This window comes from Drosophila melanogaster, chromosome 3R (assembly GCF_000001215.4).
Source record: "Drosophila melanogaster chromosome 3R".
In the NCBI taxonomy this organism is placed as follows: Eukaryota; Metazoa; Arthropoda; class Insecta; order Diptera; family Drosophilidae; genus Drosophila; species Drosophila melanogaster.
The window spans coordinates 717,296-730,297 of NT_033777.3; the positions used below are offsets into that span (position 1 = coordinate 717,296).

At 38.3% G+C, this 13,002-nt stretch overlaps 1 protein-coding gene and 1 pseudogene across 1 annotated transcript in view, besides 1 other annotated feature; one reads left to right on the forward strand and one right to left on the reverse strand.

Moving 5' to 3' along the window:
* Nucleotides 1-627: part of a mobile genetic element that runs on past the window's edge.
* The window catches only part of Myo81F (Myosin 81F), a 1,965,857-nt gene that overhangs the window by 150,220 nt on the left and 1,802,635 nt on the right, over nucleotides 1-13,002 (forward strand). The window lies entirely within an intron of this gene.
* CR41571 lies at nucleotides 5,075-5,326 on the reverse strand (annotated as a pseudogene).

Here is a 13,002-nt window from a genome sequence, read left to right on the forward strand (position 1 = left end):
GTTAATGTTACATCATATTAAGTCAAATGACTTAATAAATATACTAAATAATTAAATATGCAATTAAATTAAATTGCAAAAGTAATATCAAAGACACTAGAATTATTCTAGTGTCTTTGCTTTGGTCATATCTTGAGGCACGAAGTGCGGACACAAGCACTCAACAATCATTGCCTTATTAATTTTTCACACGCCGCAAGATGAATACTCTAATGACAAATATTCTTATATAAAGTCATTTTTGAAATTTATTTTTGTGATAATATGTACATAGATTTGACTATTTCTAATCTATTTTCAAATAATAATAACGTTAAGGCAATGCAAAACAAGAATTTTTCGCATGGTGCCAATTGATCAAAAATAATATAGATTTAAAGCCAAAGAACTTCTAAGGTGAAGGGCATATTTTGTCAAATTTACAATGCATGTGAATACGTGTGCACACATACAGATGTCTGCTATCACTTTGTGCGTTGAAAAGAGCTGTTCGCTGTAGCGCTCTTCGCTCTCTCGCTCTCTAACAAAAATTCGAGAGAGCCTGGAGCCACCTCTAGAGCCACGGCCAAAAAATCGTGTGCCAAAAAATCGTATGGCGTTACGCATCTTGTTATTCTAGGGTCTTTGGTTATACTACTTTATATAGTATTCATTTCGTATCGTAATATCAAATCAAATCTAGCAAGAGTCATAAATAACCCATCGGGCAATTTTCTCATATATTCTCATATATATTTAGTTTCTGTGTGGGCTCGCTTGCTAACTTTGGATTTGGTTCACAGGGTCTTGGAGTAGTGCTTGGATTTGAAATGTTTGTGTTATGCACGAAATTCTGATATTTTCCCTTATATGTGGAAGTTTGGGGTTGGGTTGTTTTAGTATTGTAATTAATTAGTGATTTTGTTCAGTCATTGTAAATGGTTTGGTACCGTAATATTAAATCAAATCTAGCAAGAGTCATAAATAACCTATCGGGCAATTTTCTCATAATTACATCTTTGATTGTATTATTTAATGCATTTGTGTATAATACAGAGTGATATTGATATCATTTTCTAGCATAAGCTTATTTGATATTGTGAATGATTTCATTTCTAATTCTTCGACGAACTTCCGGATACTTCCGCTGAAGGGTCTGTTGTAGAGACGACGGAGTAGTTCTTCACATGGTGTTTGGGTTTTATATTCACTGATGAGCGCATTCATTAGGGTTGGCCAGGTTGTTGCTCCGGATAATTGGGATACTCGTTGAGCATCTCAATTGCGCTGAAAAATACATGTTTTTTGTCTGGTTGATGGATATAGCTGAAGTATAAACTCGATCCTTCGGATAAAGGCACTGAGTTCTTGGGTATTACCACTGAATGTTGTTATTTGCCTAATTTGGTGTAAGGCTTGATTCAGATGGGATTCTGATAACAGTTTGACTTGTTCGGTTGCCATGGTTGATGATTTTATTTTTATTTTTGTTTTTACACTTTTATTGACCGTATGCAGTAGGTTTGACTATTGCGTGTCCAACACCGATTATACGTAGTTCTTTTGCAGATAAAAAGAGTTTTTTGTATTACGATTTTATGTTCACTTTAGCGCCGATTCGCGTGGTTAAATGTTAAAAGATACGCTTGGTCGTACAAGGATCTTTTGTCACTAGATTGATTTTTGTGCACAACTCTCACAATTTTTTCTTTTTATCCTACCGACTGCGCCATTTACGAATTAAAACCGAGAGTTTAATAAAAAAAATAACACAAGTAGGTTTTTTTATTATATATTATTAAACGTTTTTATTATTTCCAATAATGGAAGAACTATCACTAGGTTGGATAATTGACTTCGAAGTTGAAGTGGGCTTAGCAAGATTATCGCGATAACGTACTCAGAACTGAACTAATGTATGGGGACATGTCTGGGTTTTTGTAGGCAGATTGGGATAGCCTAAAAGCGAAGTTTAAGAGAATAAAGTTATCAACGTCTATTCTCCCGAAAAGAGAGGAGCTTCCGAAAAATAGGAGTAATTGGAGATTCCTGAGACGATTGTGTGGGCAGAAGTTTTTGTTATTTCAGTTGGCTCGCCAAGTGTTTGGATATTTAGGGGACGTGGACGCTGTCTCGCCAAAACAATAGAAATGGACCCATTTTCAATTCAGAAAACTGCATTCTCCACCAAGAGCGGACTTTCCGAATACGTTCGGATTTGGTCTCAGAAACTCACCCGCAACATTTCAAAGGTGCATGAATAGTATTGTTCGACCACTGCTCCATAAGCAATGTTTAGTTTTCCTGGATGACATAATTGTTTTTTCTTCATCGCTTGATGAACATTTAAATTCATTACAATTGTTTTTTAATAAATTGTCCGAAGCAAATTTAAAATTGCAATTAAAAAAATGCGAATTCTTAAAAAAAGAAGCCAAGAAAACTGGTCATATTGTAACTCCGAATAGAATTAAACCAAACCTTCTTAAAGTAAAATCTATAGTTTCATACCCAATTCCAACTATAGAAAGAGATCAGAGCATTCTAACCGGTTATTACCGCATATTTATCCCTAATTACCTGACATAGGTCATACACTGACTTCTGCACCAATGTCTTAAAAAAGGAATGAAAATAGACACAATAAATCAAAATTATTTAGATGCATTTGAGAAACTAAAAGCCTTGATATCAAGGGAACCAATTTTACAACTCCCCGACTTTGAAAAAAATGTGTCCTTACCACAAGGACAATTTGAAATAACTAGCGGAATGAAAATCCTTTCAGAATTCAATTCCTTTGCAGAAGTCAGTGTATGACCTCGTAGTCTTATCTTATTAAAAACCGTGCATTCATATGCGGAATTCAAAGAAATCATATTGCAATCAAGTATCCAAAAAAATGACAAAGGTATTTAAAGAAAGCCATTATTTTCCAAATTGTCAACCTCTAATTCAAAACGTAATAAATGAATGCAACTTGTAGAACTTGACCAAGACAGAACACAGAAATTCGAATATTCTTTTTAAAATGGAAATGGATTAATATTAGGTTGTTGGTTTGCAAATCACGTTGCACAGAATTGATTTTGTACAGGTTTAATGGGTGGTCTGTTAAGTTTGCTGTAATGGTTGTTTATATGGTGGATATCTGGATTGATAGTGAGTTTGAAAGTTTGGATTCATTTTGCTTGTACTTGCATGGGAACTATTATTTTCAATTTTAGTTTTAATATTTTTCGAAATTTTGATTCATACAAGCATTTGCGTGTTTCTCATAAATCCCCTCATTTTGTTGTTCTTCTTATGAAGAACACGTCTTCATAAATCCCCTCATTTTGTGCTATATTAATTAGGGTTCTTAAATCAGGAATTTCATGATGAGCCAAAATACAGAACAAATTAGTTGGTAATGTTGGAAGTGTCTAGAGTCCCTAATTGCTTTGCTTTAAAGATGAGGTCGGTATTATTAGGTATTATTAACTTCTAGATGTAGTTTAGATATTAAGAGTTGACGCCAACTCGCAGAATGTTCGTAAATTTCCTTTGTCTCTCGGAAATTTTCCAGACGTTTGTAATTTGGCGTTTGGGATTTGTATTCACCAATTAACCTCGACCTCAAGTCTTCGATGTTTGGTAGTCCCAATGATCTTATTACTTGTCCATCTATGTTTCGTTCCACAGCTCGAGTAGAAAGCGTCGTTGTCGCAGGTCGTTAGTTGGCTAGAGTTCTAGGGTGTAATCCACTCTTCTTATGAACGTATAAAGCGCTGAGGGATCTCCATTAAATGGGAAAATGTTATTGAGTTGTCTTCACGCTTCACTTATGTTGTTTTCGTTTAGGGTTACGAGTTTAGGTGCAGCAATATTAGGTTGTTACATTTTGTATTTTGTTTTAGTTTTATTTCGATAGAGTTTATTATGTTTTCACGTTCTTGTCTTCTGGAGTTTTTTATTGTTTTGATTTTATTGTTTGCTGCACTTATAAGTTTATTTAGATTTAATTTTTATTGTTTGCTTATTTGGTAGCTTAGCTGAAAAAATGTTTACTTTTCTATAATTTTATTATTTGTAATGTTTTTTTCCCCTGCCGTCGGACAAGTTGAAGTAACGAATATCACAAGCGTAATTGTTTAGGAGTACCGGATTATAAAAGTTAATTAATTTTCCACTCGCGGTTCTTTTTTTTCGGATACTTTTTTGTATCCTACCGACTGCGTCAGTAAAATAGTTTTTATTTTGAGTAGAATAAATGATCCGTATTTAAACTAAGATCAACGCCGAAAAAAATAATAACTCCGAATAAATCCGCTTTGCGTTTTTATTGATTGAATATCAGCTTAAGACTGAAACAAATGGTGTGAGAAAATCTATGTGCCTGCCTAGTGGCTGAGTTTTGATTACGGCTTGAGTGGATGCGCAATATCGAGAAATGTTTGTTTATTTAACGAGGAATCAATACGACAGACCACCGCGGTCGGTCTTTTGTACAAGTGAATTATGAGGAAGGCATAACTACGTTACAATATATATTCTTGATCAGGATCAATACCCGAGTCGATCTGGCCATGTCCGTCTGTCCGTATGAACGTCAAGATACAGGAACTATAAAAGCTACAAGGTTGATATTCAGCATACAGATTCTAGAGACATAGGCGCAGCACAATTTTGTTGACCCATGTTGCAACACCCACTCTAATTCTCTAAAACCAACCAAAACTGTCACAACCACATTTTCGAAAAAGTTTTGGATATTTTTTCATTATATATTACTCCTAAAAATTTCTGTCGATTTGCGAAGAAAATTTTTGCCATTCCCACCCTAACTCCCTAAAACTGTACAAAACTTCCACGCCCACTCTAAAAATAAATAAATATTTATAAATATTATGATAATAATCCGGAATGATAGCAATAAATAATGGTAGTCAAACGTAAACGTTTGGATTGCAAATTAGCTGGAAAATAGGAACCACAGTGCGTATGTGTAATAAGCATTTTATTACTCATACGTAATAAGCATTTTATTACTCATACGCACATATGTCACTTATATGTGCCCTTGTGTATGCGCATTTTCGAATTTACCTCCAGGCTAACAAATTATCCTGCATTCTCTGAAACTCACCTGAAAGACTCGACTCCGTACTCCGAGAATAGCTCTAACTCCAATGAATCGATCCTGTTGCTTGGACTGACTTACCAGGAATACGACATTGAAGAGATGGCCGTTGGTCAGACACGATGGTTCTTCGTTTAGACATATGCGGGTAAAGTCCTTAGCCAACAGATCGTAGTCCTTGAATTGATCGCGAAGAGAATCCAGCAGCGGTGACGATCGTCGCATGTGACATTCGAAAATTAAGACGAACCTCTCGTTTTAATAAATAAATATACAACTATTTCCCTGTTGATTCAAACACTGGGATATACAAATTAAACTAAAGATTGATCGCACCGTCTTGCGATACTGTCGTCGTCAGGATTCCTCCAGAGGTGAAGGGCTTCCTTCGCTGGCTGCTTCGTGGAGTCCGGGGAGCAGAAGAGTATTTTTTACGTTGAGAAGAACTTTCCTCTTTTAACTGCCAGCCTTGTGGTCTGGCAGAGTAAGTAATAAAAATATGTTTTACGACGCTTAGTCGGAGTTGACGAGCTGCCGATCTTTATTCTGATAAATGCAAATTCAAACTGAACTTAGGGCTAACAAAATATGAAACTCATAGCGGCCACTCCTACGGGTAGTGTTTGCCGGCTATGCACGGGCTTCCGGCCAGACGCTGTGTCAGCAATTTGGCCGGAGCGAGTCTTCGGACGATCGGTCGTAGCCGTCGCCCGGTTAACTTAGTTAACTTACATATTCGCTGAAAAAAGTGTATTTAAAAATTAAAAATCATGCAACCAACATGCTTCTTCTGCTTAAGATTTCAGTTGGATTTTATTATATTAAAATGTTATACAAGAAAATGAAAGAGCCTTGCCAGTTTTTGGCATTCAAGTTAACTAAAGTTAACGTCGCTATGTCGAGCGCATGAAATACGTCGACGACGGCATTCTGCAATGTAAGCATTATTTGCATGGCTGCTACGAATACGAAACCCCTACAATGTGTTTCGTTTTCATTTTAGCTCCTAATTTGAATTTCTGTATTTGTAGCTTTAGTTTGATTTCGTACTCCAACGCCACAGCTCCGCTTGGCTTGGCAAATAAAGAATTAATATAAACTCCTTGTCTTTTATTGTCGCGCCCGACACCCAGACTCGTATAGCCGCGCGAGTTACGGGTGCCTCCGTTGGATCGGGGGTCCTCCTTTCTCTACTCTTAGTTAGTTGCTGCCCAGGCTGATGTGATGGGAGTCAATAATGACTTTATTGTGTACTTATGATATATGTAGGTTATATATATTTGCCACTTTAAATAAATCAACTGCTCGGTTTGGTGTCAAGATCAAGAATGATGAAAGCTTTATTCTTAATGTATACGCACGGGCAAGCAGCAGTGCTTTTGATCCCGTTAGTTCTAGATAGCGAGTCTAGACGAGGACGTCGCGATTACGCAGTGTGTATGTGTGTGTGTAGGTTCATGTTAATTTCAACGTCGAGAGCGTCGCCACCACGCAGTATGTGTGAATATGTGTGTGTGTGTGTGTGTGTTCATGCCGATTTCATCATCGGGTGCAACAGAGTTTCAGGTAACGGGGGACGAGGCTATGCTGGCATGGTAGCTCGTGATCAATATATATATATACAGCGTTGGCACTTTGCTGATGTCGCCTACCGGGCGGGCTTCATAGGCGGAGGTGGTTGTTGAGGGGGGTTAATGCTGGGCATGGTAACTCCTCCCCCCCTAGTGCGGAGAGATGGCCATAACGAAGGGATAGCCGACTCGACAACGTGAGGTGTGTGGGTGGGTTGCTGGGTAAAAATCGTTTTCTGCCTTTTACAGGTTCGGAGACAGATCACAAGTATTAGTACTATGCTCAATGCAAGGTACGTAGCGGTAAAGTATTGTTGAGTTATGTAGTCCATTTTCCCGGTTGTTGCCAATGCCTCCAGGTGCAGTTTTTCGAGTGATAGGACTTTCAATGTTTTGTTATTTTCTATTCGTTCCATTGGTGGTATCTCGATGGTAAGTTTGTCGTGGGAGACAATGAAGTATGAACAATGTATAGGTAAGGGAATTGTTTGAATGAAATGATACATTTGCTATAAGGTCTCCTAGAACGTTGTCCATCACACGTTGAAAAGTGGCTGGTGCGTTCTTCAGACCGAAGGGCATTCTTGTGAATTCGTAATGCCCATTTTCGACTGTGAAAGCTGTTTTGTTCGCGTCTTGTGGATTCATCTCAATTTGATGGAATCCACTTGCCAAGTCTATTGTTGTGAAGTATTTTGTTCTACCTATTCGGTCCAGTATGTCTGCTATGTTAGGTATCGGATAACGGTCGGAGATGGTTTTTTCGTTTAGTTTTCGAAAATCTATTACCAACCGCCATTTTTCTTTGCCTGTAGTGTCGGCTCCAATGTTTGACTGTAATATATTATGTACATTAGTAAGTATAAAAAATTTATATTCAGTTTGTATAAGTAAATGAACACATGGCAGTAACACAATCCGAAGTAGTAAGTTGAGTGTATTTGTAATTTGACAATGTTTCTCAATTGGGAGCATTCGCGAACAAGTATATGGCTTTTAAGGAAAGGTTCAACCTGACACACATAGTGATTTTATTACTGATTTATTGTTTAATTTCTTTCAATGTTGTGGTCCCGGTGCCTTTTCAGCGATTGATGTACACATATTCGGCCACAACATTGAACTAGATTTATTTGTTTTGCTTATTTATGTATGGTCCCGGTGTCTCATCAGCGATTGATGTACACATATTTGGCCATAGCACTGAATGATGTTAACTTTTTATGTATGTCATAAGTGATCCCGGTGCCCTTTCAGCGATTGATGTGCACATATTCGGTCACTTTGAATGTAAAGACATTTTTTTTTTTTATGTGTGATCCCGGTGCCCTTTCAGCGATTGATGTGCACATATTCGGTCACACTAGATTTATTTGTTTTGCTTATTTATGTATGGTCCCGGTGTCTCATCAGCGATTGATGTACACATATTTGGCCATAGCACTGAATGATGTTAACTTTTTATGTATGTCATAAGTGATCCCGGTGCCCTTTCAGCGATTGATGTGCACATATTCGGTCACTTTGAATGTAAAGACATTTTTTTTATGTGTGATCCCGGTGCCCTTTCAGCGATTGATGTGCACATATTCGGTCACAATAGTTTGTAATTATACTGTATGTCACTGTTGAACTTGTTTGTGTGAAGTTTTTTCCTTTTCTTCTCTTTTTTTGAGAACCATATATTTACACTTGGCTCCTCAAACTTGTGTTTTTTTTTTTTCTGCCACTTGTTCACTTACTTACCAGTTTACAGAAGTGGAACGAAGAACGTGAAAGGCGTTGTTAATCCTTTTAGTTCTAGTCCGGCTGCGCCAGTTACGGGTGCCTCCGTTGGATCGGGGGTCCTCCTTTCTCTACTCTTAGTTAGTTGCTGCCCAGGCTGATGTGATGGGAGTCAATAATGACTTTATTGTGTACTTATGATATATGTAGGTTATATATATTTGCCACTTTAAATAAATCAACTGCTCGGTTTGGTGTCAAGATCAAGAATGATGAAAGCTTTATTCTTAATGTATACGCACGGGCAAGCAGCAGTGCTTTTGATCCCGTTAGTTCTAGATAGCGAGTCTAGACGAGGACGTCGCGATTACGCAGTGTGTATGTGTGTGTGTAGGTTCATGTTAATTTCAACGTCGAGAGCGTCGCCACCACGCAGTATGTGTGAATATGTGTGTGTGTGTGTGTGTGTTCATGCCGATTTCATCATCGGGTGCAACAGAGTTTCAGGTAACGGGGGACGAGGCTATGCTGGCATGGTAGCTCGTGATCAATATATATATATACAGCGTTGGCACTTTGCTGATGTCGCCTACCGGGCGGGCTTCATAGGCGGAGGTGGTTGTTGAGGGGGGTTAATGCTGGGCATGGTAACTCGCGCGATTACGGCGGCATAAAATACTTAATTGGCGCCCAACCAGTGGTAATTGCACCACGACTCAGAAATAAACAAAAAACAGATCTAAAACAAAGTGATCAAGTGAGCAGTTTACGGCCACGCAGTGACAATACTAAAAGCTTAAAGTACTTGCGAGCAAAAGTGTGCCGTGTTCTCAGGGGTTGCGCAAATCAACAAGAACCGTTCAACGATTGCTGACCTAAGCCACTATAGGCAGCGACAGCGACACCAACCTCCTCAAATGTCATAATTGACTGAGGTGCGCAATTCAAAGTATATCGTTCACCGAAGCCGCTGGAGCTCTTCGGGCAGCGACCTATCGCCAGATCAGCGCGCAAGCTATCTGGACAGCAGAGACGGCAGTGCGGGAGGCAGTGACAGCACAACAACAGAACACCACACTACACCATACAACCCAAAAAATGTAAGTGGGCACCTTCTTTTAAGCTGTTTTTAATTCTGCAAACTAGATATAAATATATGAAAGTAGTCTTTTGCAAGTGTCTTTGCCTAAAAGTTTTAACACGCGCAACGATTCATGAGAGTAATGGTGAATTTACTTGACGAGAAATAGTTGGCTTTTGTCTGCAATGATAATTTAAATAAAAACACATTTATTAAAAGCAACGTATCAAATGCACGCGTGCACAATTTTTTTTTCCGTCTGCCCTTGTTTCGCTGATTATATTGGAAGCATATGACTTCACAATTCCGTCGCTATAGAGCCACCCGCCGTCGGTCTAGTGATTCGGACTCTGATTGCGATAATCTAATTCGTCTTCCAGCGCCAAGACATTCAGTTTTAGCGCCCCCACTCCAAAAAATATGGATCCAGACCAATTGAGAAGCGTAATACAGGCAGCTGTCACCGCTGCCTTAGCTCAGCAAGCCGCTGCAAATAAGGCCCTGTTTGTGTAGAGGCGACTGGAGCAGTAGGCGATAAAGTCTCGATAGTGGGCTTGCAGTCAGCTGGGTCACACCAATGTAATGTCATACTAGATGCAGTATGGTGTAGCTATGATATACCGGACGGTGTGCAACTCTTATAAGCTGCACCCGATAAGTTTGGGATAATTCGGTTATCTAAAAAAGTATGGTTCAGCTGATCGTGATTTCCGCCGATGGCCTACATCTCGGCTTGGGTTTCCTGTTAGGTTTTTTCTTAATAGAACAGTAGATGAGTCAAGTTGTGGAAGTGCGTTTTGTGAAGTACTAACTTGCGGGCATAAATATTTTCTTGTCGCGAGAGATATTATCGTACTGCGTTTCTTCAATAATAGTGGTGCGCTAGATAAGTCCGGCGCGTGTTTCCCGGCAGTGAATAAGGATATTTTTTTTAGCCGAAAAGATCGTCGTGTGGCGCAGCCATCGCGACGTCGCCTTGTCGCAGACCCCAAGTTTTGACTAGGGCAAATACTGCTCAGTAAACTTCGGAAAATATGTGAAATGTGAACTGCGATTTAATGCGGTGAAAATTCTCGTAGCTGAAATTGAAGGCAGAAGGGTCAGCTTCTACTTATCCGCATCATTGTCGTGACCCCACGGTTCGACGGGGCCGCCGCCGGCGGGCAGAAGGAGAGACGTAAACTAAGTCAGGCCGTGAAGTGGAGCGCCCTCCCAGCGAGGAACAGCGATGGACCAGCCGTAGCAGCAGGATCACAATCGGCAATAAGCCGGGACCCACAGGAGGGTCGTTTAAATTAATAAGAAGAGAAGAAACAACAATTAAATAGTGCCAAATTGAGGTTAAGTTTGCGGAGAGTTATAAAGTGATTGGTAGTCCGAAATGGACATTGAATACAAGTAAAGCGATTTTAAATTTATCTAAATTCCAAATTTGACCGAAAAAGAAGAACCCGCTAAATATTTAACCTAACCTGTACTCGGATGTATTAATTCCCGAACCGCCATTTTTGAGAGTAGAATGTAAGAAGTTAAGTTTTCGTGATGTATTTTAGGGTTAACAATAAGCTGTAAAAAGTATTTGAACTCGAGTAAGCGACTCAGTCATTTCGTTTTTAACTTTTCTCTTGCATTTAAATTGGATTCTCATTAGTACTTAAAATTTTTATATAGTACGTAAGCTAATCTAAGTTAAACATTTTTTTGTTGTAAGAAGAGTTAATTTTCTGAGAGTGCTCCTTTGTATTTTCGAGCAAGAAGTCATGAAAGTTTATTCGCAGACGTGTAATTAAATTATACCTTCTCCAAGCATTGGTAGAAAATGCCACACTTTCGTTTCAGCTCATCTGCGCTTATATTTTGATGGAGTGCCGAGTATTATCTATCCTCATACACACTGCTAATAAATACTTGATCCTAATGGAGTGGCGAAGCAGCCAATTGAACTATAAAAAAAAGAAAAAAAAAACTAGTCGAATTTACTTGCGGCCCACTCTCAAACAAAAAAAAAAATTTCCTCTTCTCTTTAATAATTCTTTATAACAATAAAACAAAAAAAAAAAACCTCAGGGAATTATAAAGAAAACTCACACTAAAAATTTTAGAAGATTTAGATAAATCTTAAAGTTACAGCTATTAACTTCAACTCTTTAATATAACGTTCTTGAATAACGGCTTACACCTTCTTTTCTGATTTCGCAACCAAGAAAAAACCTTCCTCTAGATTCTCTTAGCTTACTTTAGTTTGTATTTGCATAATTACTTGCTTCCTTTATTATGTACTTATTTTTATCTATAAATATTGTTATTAATTTTTAAGCAACATTGAATACTGAAAATATGAATTTCTGAAAACCTAAATACGGACGTAGGGTGCTTAAGGGACCACTAGAGCCATGCTCTTAAGGAAAGTGGTCTTAGGTAGGGTAGGGCAATACGCGAACACGATTCCACCTGTTTTTCGCAGGCGACAAAATTCTCAAACCTCTTCTCCTGTTCTAGAACTGTCCTCTTCCGAAGGTATTAATTTGCTTCCTCCAATTTTGTATACTAGCTCCTTAATTTTCTTGTTGTTGTAAGCACGCTCAATTTCTTCGTCTTATTCATTATTGTATGTAACGAAGAGGTATCTGTACAAGCAAGACCACCACACCCAACGCCATGAGCTAGAGCCGGTCTCTAAAGCGTGCACCCGCAAGTATAGTTACTTTAGTCTTCCATCACTTCAATTCGTTACACGTTACAGTTTAGTTAAGAATAATAATAAATAAGCTAAAGTGGCGCCCAACGTGGGGCCTTAGTGAATTTTTAATTCATTAAGACTCGGGAATTAATATCTTCAATCATTTTCTTTACATTTTCCGTTTCAGTTTTATACTTCCAAAATTTTTGTGTTCAGAATTAGTTGCGGAGTACACGTCAAGTCAATACTAGTATTGCTGACTGGCCATAACTAAGACTTATCCCAAAAATTTTCCTAAGTGTAGCAAAAGGAAATGTGGATTTTGCTGAGGAAAACAGAGTAACAGTAACTCCGGCTTGGTTTCTGTCCCGGTTTGATCTACTTCGTTGAGCTAACTAAATGCTATCCTGAAAAAAAAAGATCATTAACGTGACATGACGGAAAATCTTGGTATTACTCGAGAGAAATGCCAGATCCCCACATAGTTGACGATTTTCTTCCTTTTTACCATTCGTCTTAAATAAGATAAAGTTTCCTCTAGGTTGGAATATTCGTGCAGAGGAAGAGCGCACGATCCAAGACTTCACTAATACACCTAACACGTCTAACAAATGGAATATCTTCTTTTAAGGAAACACCTTCTACGCCTTCGTGAGAATTTTGAGCTGTAATAATAGACAGCCCTACGAAAGGAGAACATCAAGCCAATAGTTCAGTTTTTATTATCTTTTCTCGCACCTTATCGTTAATATTTTTACATATATAATTTTACCTTAATTTTGCTCGCTATTATTGAACCTGAAATTTTTCTAAAGTATGATGGGGTTAGACCGATTACCAACTA